We start from the raw sequence: 14,034 nt of genomic DNA on the forward strand, positions 1-14,034 counted from the left end.
TGAGACTTTCTTCCATGGAGTTGATCTCCATTGGAATACTCTATAATGTCTGTTGACAAGTCTTTCTGACTTTGTGCATAATCATTATAAGAGGATCAATGCATATAAGTTTAGAATCTAACAGATTTACATAAATGGCAGGATTTGGAATTCTTGCATTTTCAGAAAGGAATTGGGATTGTGAAATGAGAATCATTGAAATTATGTTCAATCAATCTATTTCACAAAGTAAAAATCCTAGAAAAAAATAGTGTACGTACTTGGTGTATGGCATGACTAGTATTTAGAAAACATAGTGTACATGCTTGGAGCATGGGACAACTATTGTTTTAATTCAAGTATAAAGTTGATAGTTTGAAACAGTATGTAATGAATGATGGGTAATCAATATGGTGATAAATAAAAGGTGTTTTATTTATATTCATAATTTCTGAGACCATATTGGATTCGATTATTCTTGTGTTTCACTTTGCATGTTTTGACTTCCAGAATAACTAGGTCGTTCTGCCTGAATGACTAAGTTATTCAAACCATCCACAATCAGTCATATGTTGGAAGTAGATATGAATCAAGACTGTCATGGGTTGGCTTGTAGAGGTCTAAGATGCTGGACAAAGTGGTGCTACAACAATCATGAGTGCTCATAAGTTCTAAGTATTGGATTCAACCCACGCTTATTAGAATCACTTCATGGATTTTATCACAAGTGATCATGAGACGATAATATCCTATATATTCTTCAAACCTAGATATATGAGTTGTTACTATGATTTGTTTATACATTGATTGCATGAAAACGCATTGGTAACTCGATGTTATAAAACGTGCCTTTGTGTATTATTCAACAAGTAGTAGAACAAGCCATATGAGTTGAAGTTTATCCATTCATTTTACCTTCGGGATATAATCGATATTTGTGGACCCCTTGATGATTTAATGATGATACATGTGAGTGCTTGGCTAAGCCAGGACTGATTTGATCCGTTCAATCAGTCAGTCATCATGAATTGGAAATCAGGAAACAACAAATGGATAGAGAGAATGATTTTAATCCATGTCTCAGTCCATGTGATATCTAGAATGGAGGAATATATGATCCCTTATCTAATGGACAAGTCATTGACAAAGGTCAGAGTTCATCGACAAGGTCAGAGTTTGAAAACGGATTTTGAGAGCTACGATTGCCAGTTGTTTTTTGAAGTCATACACAATAATAGTTTTAGACTTATCCTAGTGGGAGACTGTTGGATTAGTGTCTAAGTCCATAACTATAGTTGGTATGTACTTGACCCGACTCGACATGGTCCATTTGGGTTGCATGGCATCGGAACATTTGGATAGACCATTTGTGTGGAGAGGACATTTGTGACATATTAATATATTATAAGTTCTAATATATTAATATGAAATCATGTTATTTAATTAGTATTGATCAAGAATTAATTTGGACTTAATTTAGTGATAAAAAATAGACTAATTAAATATATGGGGATTGATTGTGTAAATCAGTCATTCTTATATATGTGGGCTTATGATCCATGATTCCTTATGTTGGGTTTAACCCATGTGGTCATCCATTGATACTCCATGGAGGTTAAAACCCATGGAGCATAAGGAATGTGTAAAGTCATGGGTTCTTTGTGTAACCCTAATGTGCACACTATATATGTAACATCCCAAAATTCAAGCCCAAAAATTTCATTTTTGATTAGTTAGTTCATAAAACATTCATTAGAAAATATTGTATAAACATGTCATCTCAAAACCAAGTATCATATTTAAAACCCACAACCATGAACAAATGTCATATTAGAGTACAATCCAAGAAAACACCATGCGGAAAAAATCATATGTGTGTGTGATGCCATGCTACGCCGCCGGCTCCTTCCTCTTAGACGAAGAGGTACCTGAAACCAAAAACTGAAACCGTAAGCACAAAGCTTAGTGACTTCCCCCATCATACCACATACCATACAATACCATCAGTATCTTTCAACCGGTAATCGTCATCGGTATCTTTCAACCGATAATCGTCATCGGTATCTTTCAACCGGTAACTGGGGGCTATTCCACCTCTTACCACTAGCACACAATAACAAGATATAAGCACACATTCAGACATAACCGGGTACTGACCTAACCCTTGGTCCTAGGGACCACTATCAGGGAAACTATCCCTATCGTGCAACATATCATACAGATATAAATCGTAACCAAATGCATACCAGACCAAGATAAATTATCACAAAGACAATTATCTTCTAAATACTTCTCAATGGTGGGCCGGCATTGTGGCCTCAGACCCACCCCTACTGGAAGGTAACTCACCTCGTATCTGCTGATCTATTCGGGAATCCTCTGACTGCTGCCACTACTGCTCCGGAAATCCTCCGGCTAAAATTCCCACAAAACACTTAGTCAGAAATTGACATCTACCCTTAGGGTAAAATGACCATTTTACCCCTTGACCAAGTCAAAGTCAAAGTCAAAGTCAACTGCCAGTTCACCTGACTCGCCGAGTTGACTCGTCAACTCGCCAAGTCCCTATCCTTCCATCAGACCTCATACTCGTCTCTACTCGTCGAGTTAGGCAATGACTCGACGAGTTTTCCTTCTAAATGAACACCGACTGAATCCACATCCGACTCGCCGAGTTGTATGAACAACTCGTCGAGTTCATCATCAACTAATACTCATGTCCTGACTTGACTCGCCGAGTTGTATGAACAACTCGTCGGGTTACTCTTCATCCTATGAACACGTTCTGTCCTCGACTCGCTGTGTTGATGAAAAACTCGCTGAGTTCCATGAAGATTGTCTTTGACTCGTCGAGTCCATTCATGCACTCTCCGAGTACCATGAATTCCCATAACACTTTGCTTAGTCCAGAATATTGGGTCACTCCCCGGGACTCCTAAAACCCTTCCACACACAACTGGTCCTTATGACCCTCACTGATATGGGACCAAAACCCTTGGACTCACCGAGTCCACGAATGGACTCGCCAAGTCTAACACATTCCTTACTAAGAACTTCGATTTCTGATGTACAACAGTTAACCAAATGATAGATCCAGGCCCCCAAACTCGATCTAGCACGTAAAGTTACAAACTTTACGTGCATGCATGGGACATTAGAGCTTAAAAGGCTCTAAAATGGTTCTTTTGTTGCATGGGGCCTTCCTTGGTGCAAAAAGCAACCTAGATCTGACTTGTGGCTCATAAAATGACATGATACAGAAGCCCAAACCCCCAACCATGTTTGCAAACATGGTTGGCCACCAAAAATGGCTTATAAAAGCCCTAAATCACCCCAAAGAGGGATCTAACAAAAGAATGAGCAAGGTTCAGACTTTATACCCTCCAAAGACTGCAAATGATGAACCAACTCGAATCCTTTAGTCCCCTCTTGATCCTTCTATGCTCTTCCTTCTTCGTTGAGACCAAAACTCAAAAGAATCACTCAAAAAGCTATAGATCTTGACAAAAACGGCTAGGGTTGCAATGAGGAGTGTTTGGGAGCATAAAGGGGAAAAGGAGGCTGCATAAGGTCGCTTAAGTAGGGTGCAAAACCCTGGAATAGGTTTTTGTCCAAACAGCGGCTACTCGCCGAGTCGAGACTCGACTCGCCGAGTCTGCAACTTCAACTATGCGCCTCATCCCGCTTCTACTCGGCGAGTCAGTCCTTCGACTCGCAGAGTCCAAGGCCAAAAATGTCAAAAATACATGAAGATTTAATAACATAATGAGGGCTAGCCGATTTGAGCATGAAGATTTAATAACATAATGAGGTGCTACAATATAAGGACGCCTTTAGCTCAAGGAATCGGCACTAGTGATACATATATGAGGGCTAGCCGATTTGAGCATGAGTGTCTTCTTCTCATGGTTATTCCATGTGTTGGTGATGTTGTGTGAACCATTTGAGGTGTCACACTTGGGGCATTAGGCTCTCGAGCTTCATGGAGTCAAGCTACATCAAGAGGTATGTATTCTAACTTGTTATATTACCCAAGTATCAAAGATTGTATGCTACATAAGGTAATACCTTGGAATATTCATATTTGCATGTATAATGGAGAAAACATAGATCCAAGGTATTTAGGGTTGCATGTACACTTAGGAGTGTTAGAATGCTCAAAAGCCAACAACAATATCTACTAATTCATCAGCACTCAGGCATTCTTCAATTTTAACAACACCATAAGTATATCTATTATCTAGTACTCTATCAAATTCAACAATAGTTTGTTCACAATCATAGGAAATAGAGTCAATTTTCTCCCTTTCGAATACCAAAAAGGACAAAAGTTTCCTATGTTGGTCCTTGCTAATATTCAAAGAATGATGCAATGCTGTAAATTTTCCATACAATCTTTTGGCAGAGTTACAGTATATATTTCGTTGTTTTAACAACATTTGAACATCTGCACTTAGACTATCCCTATCACACATCAAATTACTTATTTGCATAAGTAAGTATTCTAATTTCGTTTTCTTCGAATCCAACATCTTCTGGGTTCCTAAGAGTTGTGTGTTTGACTTCTTAGCATCATTACTAGCAGAAATAAGTATATCATTAACGTAAGTAATTGTTGCATCAAACTCCGATAGTATTGAATCATATGCACTAGAGGGATTAAAAGATTATAAAAGAGAGTGTACCTGAGAAGTCATTGGTGATTTGTTCGAAGATGTCAAAACAAAGCATTTCCCAGTTATTTTCTCTTCCTCTTCATCCTCATGCATAGAGAACATCACTCCAAGGGTAGGATTTCGTGCTTCTTCATCATCTAAGCCAGATGACCAAATCTGTTATGTACCTTCATGTTCATCCTTACCTTTGGCCACCAGTGATAAACCTTTCTCTATGGCACACACCTCTTCCAGTCTTTCGACATAGTAAGCCTCATCTTTGATCTTGCTTTTTTTCTCATCTCTCTTTCTCAGCATACAATCATTCTCCATGTGATTCGCTCCATTACAATAATGGCAGTCGAACCCTGAGTCTCCTTTTAGCTTTTTCTCCTTCTTCTCCTCATCAAAACGAACTTCCTTCGTTTCCATCTTCTTCTCTTCATTCACAGTCTTTGTAGCGGAGTTTTCTTTTCCATCAATTGTTTTTGACTTTGCATTAAACGGTTTCTTAAAGAACTTCTATACTCGATTGTTAGAGTAAAATACTATGCCTTATTCATCTGAATTGATGATGAGACCTTCATCCTTAGAATTCTCTTTCTCAACACTTTCTTTCTCAGCTTCTCTCTCTGAAATCTTCGATACAAGAGCCAGTGGACCACCAATACTGATTTTCGACTCTTCAGCTATTTCATTCACTTCGGCTTCATGAGTTTTCAACAAATTGTAAAGATCATTCAAGGTGAAATAATCAAAAGTTTGTTGAGTCTTCACCATCAGACTAACATTTCTCCATTCTTTGCGAAGCCTCATAATGAATGTGAGATTAAACTCCATATTTGACCTAGTGATTCCATATCGATTGCACTTATATATGATCTCATTCAGACGATCGTAATACAATTCAATGGCTTCATCTTCTTTCTGTTTAAACTCTCTTAATTCCACCCGAAAATGTTTCACTGAATTGATTTTGGTCTTCTCACTACCTTGATACTTTTCTTTCAAACTATCCCAAATTTCTTTGGCAGTTTTATAGCTACATACATAATTGTACACTACTGGAGGAAGAGCGCCTCTTAATTTATAGATTCTACATTTTCTTTAAAGAAATAAGAGAGGGGTGGAAAAGGGGATGTCATAGGGTAATAGGATTAGATGGTTCTTTTTTGAAGGGACAGTGTAAGGGTGAGCTGTTAACTGTAATAGGTAGGGATGCCAACAATTAGGTGTATCCTATAGCGTGGGCTGTTGTTGATGTAGAGAACAAGAACAACTGGAAATGGTTCATGTATTTGGTTAATGATGATCTTGGATTGCAGGGTAGAAGGGGTGTGTGTGTAATCAGTGACCAACACAAGGTAAAGTAACTATCTCTTTATTTTTCATTATTTACAATAGTGTATGGTGCCGCAAATTAAATTTTTTTTCATGATAAAGGGTCTTCTTGAAGCTAGTAAGGATATTCTACCATATGTCGAGCATAGGTGTCACAACTAGCATTTTGTGCTAGGAAATTCTATCTATGTATGATCAACTCTTGATGTATCATGTAACTTTAAAATTGATACTATACATGTTATTCATTTCAAAAACAACTATTCAAATCAAAACTCACTCGTGAAGCACATAACCTAATTCGATACATTTCATACACTCAACTTTGAGTTGTAACCCTAATTTTCCCGGTTCAGACTCTTTTTGGACCATTAATCATTTATTGGACCTAATGGGTCAATAAACCCTCAACATCATTATTTTCATTTGAAAATCCTCATTTGGGCCCTAGTTAGACCCACATCCATTAAACTATAGCATTTTGGGCCATCGGACTTTTCATGGGCCTTATTGGGCCTAAAATATCTCACTTTGTTTCATGGACCTTATTGGGCCAAAAATCACATAATTAATTGTGATGGGTCGAAAACCCATTCCTTTTATCATATTGGGCCGTAAACACAAATGTGGGCCTAATGGTTCGAAAACTTCCTTATTGACTGTATATTTTCGTTTATATTCAATACTAGCCCAACATCCAAATTTCTTCATCTTCTCTCCAATTCTCGTCCCACATACAAAAATAAATAAATAAATAAATAAAAACTCAAATATAGGGTAATTAGAGTGACACTTCATTATAAACCACCAAGTAACAATGTAATAATCTCACATGTCTCTATGCATCAACTAAAGACCACCATGCAAAAACCACACCACCTTCTCTCTCTTCTCTTCTTAATTCTCGGCCTCCCCTCTCCATTTCACACTTGAATTCATTTCTAAACTTCTCTCTAAATGTTCAAGGATTCCTCCATTTTCCTTCAAGAAAAATCATGAGGTGGTGTAAATTTTCAACAAGTTTTCACCAAAGCCCATTCAGTCTTGGTAAGTTACTTCCTATTCAAGATGTTTAGCTTCATTTTTATGATGAATCTTTCACTCATAAGCACTCCATTTCGTGACTCTTGCTCCTTAGAACTCCTTAAGTTCGAAAACTCCTCTCAAGAAGCAAGATAGGTCGAAATCTCCTTCAATCTTCTCACCAAAACCAATCCATCAACCAACGTGAGTTCATACCCCCCTTGTTTTCGGTTTTACTATGTTTTGAGAGAGGATACAAGTTGCTTTGTGTTAGATCTATGTATTTATGCATGTATGTGTGTGTTTTCATGTTAATGTTCTGATTGTGTCATGAAAACATGTTAGATCTCTACTAAACTCGAAATAATATACCATAGTTGGTGATGCTTGCAAACTAAACCATCTTATCTGATTTACTATGAAGTGGAAAGGATTAAACATGCTAAAAATGTTTGTAAACTAAATAAAATCGTGTAAAGGGCTATGTTTGACAAAATGAACAAAAAGTGAGGTTCTTATGTTAACTCACGGTTTTGAGAGGACCAAAAGAGTCATTTTTTAATAAAAATGGATCTTTATGATATTCAATGTTTTAAAAATGCCAAAAGTGTAATTTTTCACTAATGGGCTTCTATTTGGGCATTCACGGTTTTAATGGGTTAATATGTCAAGTTTAAAAAAATGGGTCTTATTTAGCAACTCACGGTTTCATGGACCTAAAAAGGTAATTACTGACTTTTTATGGACTAAATTGTGATTTTAAACAAACATGGGTCAAAAATGTAATTTTTCGGCTAAATGGGCAGAAAATGTCATTTCCATAAAATTTGGACCAAAAATGTCATTCCTAATAGAAAGTGGGTCAAAATTGTCATTTTATACCAAATAAGCCTTGAAAATAAATTTTCAATCTTAATGTTCCTAAAGTGTCATTTTTACCAAAAATGTACCTTAATTGTAAATTTTCGGCTTAATGGGCCAAGAATGTCATTTTTACAAAGTGGGCCTTTTATGTCATTTTGGTAAATAATTGGGCTAAAACAAACAATATAATAATAAATTGGCTAATTACGTCATTTTCACTTATATTGGGTCTTGTTTACCCATTTTTTATGTTATTGGGCTTTTGTGGTCCAATTACATGCTTATTGGGCCTGATACATTCATTACATGTTTATTTGGGCCTTAATGACCCATTTACATGCATATTAAGCCTGATACTATCATTACATGTTATTGGGCCTTAGTGACACATTTACATGCTTGATACTTGATAGGTCTTGTATACTCCTTACATGTTTATTGGGCCTTGTTAATCCATCTACATGCTTGACGGACCTTATATACTCATTTCATGCTTATTGGGCCTCATTCATTCATGTACATACACATTGGGCCTTGTAACCGAAAGACATGCACGGAAACATTATTTAAAACATTAAATATTGTGTTACAATATTCGTGTAAACAGAGTTAAGGTTCTTGTGAGACGTTCTTTCATCCGTACCTACCTAGTGTACAACCTTTAGTCCTGTAGATATAACTAGAGTCTCCTAGAGGGAGAGCGAGAGTTTGTGTATAGATCTATATGGGGTTGATAGCCCCACACCTGAGCTATTCGCTACAGCTAGACTTGGCCAGTCTAGGATGACAAACGTCTTACCTTAAACAAGCGACTCCTGAAAAACGTCATGACCGGAAAATCAGTCATATCAAGTATGGTTATAACGACTCACATAGAAATTAACTCCACTGTAAAATTTATGGAATACATATACATTTCTGGTGATACAAAATCATACATACATTTTTACTCGGTCTTAGGATTTAAGACCATAACCCTTTTACAAGTAGGAAATATAGGATTTTTTGGAATACTCTCTTTATACATTTTCAAAACAGAAACACACATGCTTTAATACAAAGCGTTCAAATCATTTTCAATAAAAAAATATCTAATTTTCTGGTGTTTACAAAGTGATACAAACTCTTCATACAAATATACTTATAAACTCACCAACATTATATATGTTGACCATTTTCAAAATAACTTGTATTCTCAGGAAATCGTTAAGCAGGTTGACTTTCAAGAACTCATGGATTTTGTTGTATTTTTGTTATCATCGTACACTTACATTTTGGGAATGTAATTTGTAATTCAATACATTGATGTAAACAATGATGGTTGTATTATTGTATGTGTGATGATGATGTTGTCTTGATTCAATTGTTTACACTGTGATGATATTACAAGATGAAGTCACCTGAAACCCCGAACGTGTCCTTCGTTTCGGTTCGAGGATGTGACAACAGGCAATGTGCCAGGCATATCTATACCAATTTCAGAAAAGTTTATAGTGGATTGGAGTTTAGAAACATGTTTTGTGTAGCTACTAAATCTACCACAGAAGGAGATTTCAAGTTTAATATGGAAAGGATCAGGGAAATAAGTTATGTTGCTTATGATCATCTCAAGGCAAGGGAACCAACTTCATGGTGCAGGGCATATTTCTCTACTGGCTTGGCTTGTGGCTGTAGAGAATGGGATTGCTGAGTGTTTCAATGCAATCATCGTAGACACAAGAAATAAACCTCTACTGACTATGCTTGAAGAGATTAGGCTTTACATGATGGAAAGGGCTTTCAATCTGAAACAAGAGGCTAGACACTGGGTTGGTGAAGTTTGTCCTTCTGCGGTAACAAATATGGAAGAATTTGGAGAAGACATTAAGGAAGTATTTTCAATTGTTATGTTTTTACATGTTCTATCATATGTGTTTGCATCTTATGTTCTAATTTATGTGTTTGCAGAAGTTGGTATGCAGTTCCAAGTGGAGTGAATGAATATGAAGTAAGGAATGTGTTTCAAAGCTATGGAGTTGGCTTGCTGGAAAAAAGGTGTGCTTGTAGATTATGGGAACCTTCAGGGTTACCTTGTGTGCATGCACAAGTTGCAATATTGTGCAACAATCAAGATCCAGTTAACTTTATAAGTAGTTGGTTCAACAAGAATAATTAAAAGACAACTTATGATCAGAATATACTCCCAGTTAATGGAAGTAACTTATGGGAATAAACAAGTTACATTAAGCCCCTTCCATCCACTGAAAGGAGGATGCCAGGAAGGCCTAGTGTTAAAAGAAGAAGACATGTTTCAGAAAATCAAGACAAGTACTCTCAAGTCTCAAGCAAGGGTAGAGCTGTCCAGTGTCAAAATTGTCTATAAAGACGACACAATAAAACATCATGCAACAATCCTAGAGTGGTTACTGAACCTCAACCTAAAAAAATGGGCAGGTCTAGGTTGGAACCTGATTTGCTTAATTGGTCAGGAACTAAAAGAGGATCTAGAGGTGGTGGAAGGGTTGGTGGAGGAAGAAGTAGAGGTGGTGGTAAGGGATCTAGAGGAAGAGGCAATGGAGGTGATGGTGGTGGTAAGGGATCACTGCCAGAAAAGACCGTTTTAATTTATACTTTTAAAATAATTTCAGACTAAATCCATTGATTTAAAAGAGTTGCGGAATTTGTTCCCAAAAACAAATGATAAAATAATATTTACCAAAGCAGTTCATAAAAGAATGCATTTTCATTAGATATCAAAACTCGGGATGTCATGTTCTGATACAGACTAAAAAGCATAAACGACAAATTACAAGCCATACAACAGTTATGTACAGCTACAGGCTTACAAAACAAAATAACTTGATGATTCATCCATCGTATGACCTCGCGCCACTTCCTGTAATACAAATAAACTGAGTGGGTCAGGCTTGGGAGCCTGGTGAGTATATAAGGTTTTCAATCCACAATAAATAATTATATTTAATTTCACCAAACAACAATAACCCGATTACCCATTCCCGTTATCCTTACTTTACGTCCCAAAAACAACATCTATCTCAAGGGACCTAATCTAGGATTTTTCATTATGACGGACATTACTACAAGGGGTTTCCTACACAATAGATGTCCTAAAGGAAACCATGAGGGGGACAGAGTACACCGATGAACATATCATTCACAACACCTACAAGTTATGAACCTGCCAGCGTTCCACTGGACAGTCTAGAAAGAGTATGTGGTCGTCATCCATACTCCGCTAGATGACTAGATTAACAACATCAACATCGAGGCCTCTCATCATTTTATCACACGACAAGTATCTACCCAAATTCTACCCAACATTTTTTAGATAACAATATACATATGCATACATATGCAACATAAAAACTGATAAGATATTCATTTAATACTCATTCCAAATATAGAAATTCATTCCAAGTAATAGATAATATATATCTATATACACATAGCACGTATTCACTAGGAGATACTTTATATCTATGTGTTAGAAGAAAAGGAATATACACTCACTTGATCAGAAGATGATCGGACAGCACTACGGCTCTAAGAGTAGTATTTCTTCGGTCAAACTGGAAGATCTTCACACACCGGGCTTCTCGCAAGTAGAGCTTCGGCTCGGAAACTCTTTTCTTCTCAAGATCTTCGGGCTTTGGGACTTGATTCGGGTCTTGAGATGGTACTGGTGCTTCGGGGGTATACAATAGGACTTAGAGAGGCTATCGGGAGTGGGAGAATGAGGGAGGAGCAACCAAAATCGGCTGACCCTTGATTTCTATTTATAGGGTGAGATTTATGCACTCACGTCGTGAGTTTTTAATGCTCACGTCATGACCCCAATAGGTCACTGCATGCGTCACTCGTCCACTTGCTCTGGAAGTCGTCAGGTGTAACAGCCCAAAATCTCAAGTATTGTTAAGTTGCATTTTGGGGGTGTTTTAAAGGAGAGACTCGACGAGTTGGAGCCAGACTCGCCGAGTAGGGTCGCAGGTTTGGTCGCGGGTTCACGACTGGACTCGACGAGTCCAGATATGGACTCGGCGAGTCGACGCTGTTCAGCGGAAACCCTAGCCGTTCAGTATTGGGTCGTATATAAGGGTTATTATGCCGTCATTTCACGACTTGGGATCGATTGGGAAGAACCCTAGGCGACTGGGGCGGCTAGAGCAAGTTTGAAGGCCATTGGTGACCTTGAAGGAATTGTTGTGCAAGGATGAGAAGGGTTTGGGCTAAAGGAACTGCAGGGAGTTCGAGTCCTGAAGTTTGGGGACATGGAAGGTGCATCATTCAGGTAATAATTCGGATTACATTCTCCTATGATTGATGTGTATATAGATTTAGGGTTTATGGAACCCATTTGGAGTCTAGATGGATTGTTGTGTTGTTATTCAACGTTTATAACCTTGTATTAGGACCCTTAGAGGTCCAGAAGGTCCCATGTTTGTTTATTCGAGAATATATGTATCCCAGGAAGCAGTTCGATCGACTGCATGGCGTGGACTCGCCGAGTCGGATGATCAGACTCGGCGAGTAGCTTGAAGATTTACTGGGACTCGCCGAGTTGTTCTTCAGACTCGGCGAGTGGAGTCGGGGTGGCCCCGCGATTCTTCCACGAGGACCTCGTCGAGTCAAGAGGGATACTCGACGAGTAGAAAGGGATCATGCAGGAATTGGTAGGACGACTAGACTCGCCGAGTCGCCAGGGTACTCGCCGAGTCCAGTCGAGATGGCCGTTGACCAGAGTTGACCTGTGTGTAACGTTTTAGGGTCAGTTAACGTGGAAGATAGAAGTATTAAAAGAGATATATGATGAGACAGGGAGCTTGTAGCTCGGAGGATCAAGTGCAAGAGATTTCAGGAGTTGCTATCTTCCAGTGTCCGCAAGGTGAGTCTTCTCACTATACTGTACCCGGAAGGGTTTGACTGTGTGACCGGAAGGTCGGATATGGTATGTGATATGTATGCTATATGTGGTATGTTATATGTTATATGTGCTATGTATTATGGGCCGGAAGGCGATATGATGTGCGATGGACCGGAAGGTCGGCGTGGGTAAGGCCGGAAGGTTTACCCAGCAGGGACGGAAGTCCCCTGAGACACATGGACCGGAGGATGTGTGATGGACCGGAAGGTCGGCGTGGGTAAGGCCGGAAGGTTTACCCAGCAGGGACGGAAGTCCCCAGAGACACATGGACCGGAAGGTCGGGCCTGGAAAGGCGTATGTGCGTAAGTTGTATTTTGGGGAACTCACTAAGCTTCGTGCTTACGTTGTTTATGTTATGTTGTTTCAGGATCTTATAGTAACGCGGGATGGCAACGGTTCGATTGTACACACCAAAGAAAGAGTTGTGTTTTGGAGGATCCTGGTCTTCTATTATAATGAAAAGGAAACTTTGTTTTGTAATTCGAATGTGGATAAGATTTTAAACAAGTGTTTTAATATTAAATTAATTATTTGAATGAAAATTCTATTTTTGGAAATCACGGTGTTACAAATTGGTATCAGAGCCTTGGTTTGAGGGATTCGGACGCACCTACGGGTAAATCTGGACTCAAACTGAGGAAGTAAGAAAAAGTTTTTCAAATAAATGGTTTTCTAAAAGTGAATAAGAGTTCAAAGAGAAAGCAAGAAAGAGCAGTGTGTACAATCAGCCAGAGCCAAACGGTGATTTCCCAAAATACCCTTACTTTTGTATTATGAAATATCTGTTATGCACTTTATGAGACATTATTGCATGCTAGAGACAGGCTAGGTATTTCACATCTTAGGACTAGAGTGGCCTGATTTGTGATGCCTTAGTCTAGGGTTTGCTGTTATATGTGCGTTATGCTTTTGTGTGTATGTGATGAGTGAGGGTATCTAGTTAGAACGCACGAGGGGTAGAACTACAGAGTACAGTGGTAGTTCCGAGGATGAGCCGAGAAGGTGGAGCTATCACAGCTAAGGAGTCCTATGTATGCTTCGATGCTCGAATGCTGCTTGCTTCGTGCTTTGTGGAGTTCTCGATGATGGGAGACAGCTACTAAGTGAGTATGACGATACTCAGGAGGGAGATGTTTGGCATCATCAGGAGCTCTTCAGCAGCTGATAGCAAAGAAGTGGGAGGACGGCGGAATGGGCTAGAGATTAAACCTAGCCAGATGAGTGCGCTGGTAGAGTAGAGGATTTCGCTGG

Source organism: Lactuca sativa, chromosome 4, assembly GCF_002870075.4.
Source record: "Lactuca sativa cultivar Salinas chromosome 4, Lsat_Salinas_v11, whole genome shotgun sequence".
Lineage (NCBI taxonomy): Eukaryota > Viridiplantae > Streptophyta > Magnoliopsida > Asterales > Asteraceae > Lactuca > Lactuca sativa.